This window comes from Cicer arietinum, chromosome 5 (assembly GCF_000331145.2).
Source record: "Cicer arietinum cultivar CDC Frontier isolate Library 1 chromosome 5, Cicar.CDCFrontier_v2.0, whole genome shotgun sequence".
Classification (NCBI taxonomy): domain Eukaryota; kingdom Viridiplantae; phylum Streptophyta; class Magnoliopsida; order Fabales; family Fabaceae; genus Cicer; species Cicer arietinum.
The window spans coordinates 10,049,932-10,051,045 of record NC_021164.2 but is presented as its reverse complement, the minus strand read 5'-3'; positions in this window follow the sequence as shown (position 1 = coordinate 10,051,045).

Here is a 1,114-nt window from a genome sequence, read left to right as displayed (position 1 = left end):
TTATTTTCATTATTTAGTACAACTACAAAACGAAGATAATAATAACATACAATAAAATAGAGTTGTCATATAAATATCTAATTATTAATTTATTTGACAACTTTATTTTATTATATGATACTATTATCTTCGTCATGTAGTTGTACTTTATAACGAAGATAATAGACACATATAATAAAATAGAGTTGTCTAATCAAGTAATAATTACATATGTATTTGACAACTCTATTTTGATATATATTTTTATTATCTTTGTTTTAGAGTTTTAGTTCATAACAAAGATGATAATAACATATAATAAAATAGAGTTGTCAAATAAATATGTAATTTTTTTCTTTGATATTATTATCACCGTTTTATAGTTCTACGTCATAACTAAGATAATAATAACATATAATAAAATAGAGTTATCAAACAAATAAGTTATAACGAAGTAAACAATAATATATAACAAAATAGAGTTGTCAAATAAACTAATAATTACATTTTTATTTGACAACTCAATTTTCTTATATGTTTTTATTATTTTCATTTTGTAATTGTACTAAGTAATGAAAATAATAATAACATATAACAAAATCGAGTTGTAAATTAAATGCAAAACGAAGATAATAATAATATATAATAAAATAGTGTTGTTAAATAAATAATTAAGTATTACATTATTTGACAACTCTATTTTATTTAATGTTATTATTATCTTCGTTTTGCATTTAATTTACAACTCGATTTTGTTATATGTTATTATTATTTTCGTTATTTAGTACAACTACAAAATAAACATAATAATAACGTATAATAAAACAGAGTTGTCAAATAAATATGTAACTATTAATTTATTTGATAATTCTATTTTATTATATGTTATTATTATCTTCATTTAGAAGTTTGACTGCATAACGAAGATAATAGTATCATATAATAAAATAGAGTTGTCCAATAAATATGAAATTATTACTTTATTTAATAACTCTATTTTATTATATGCTAATATTGTCTTCGTTATGAAGTACAACTATATAACGAAAATAATAATAACATAAAATAAAACAGAGTTGTCAAATAAAGTAATAAGTACATATTAATTTGATAAACTCAATTTTAGAATATGTTA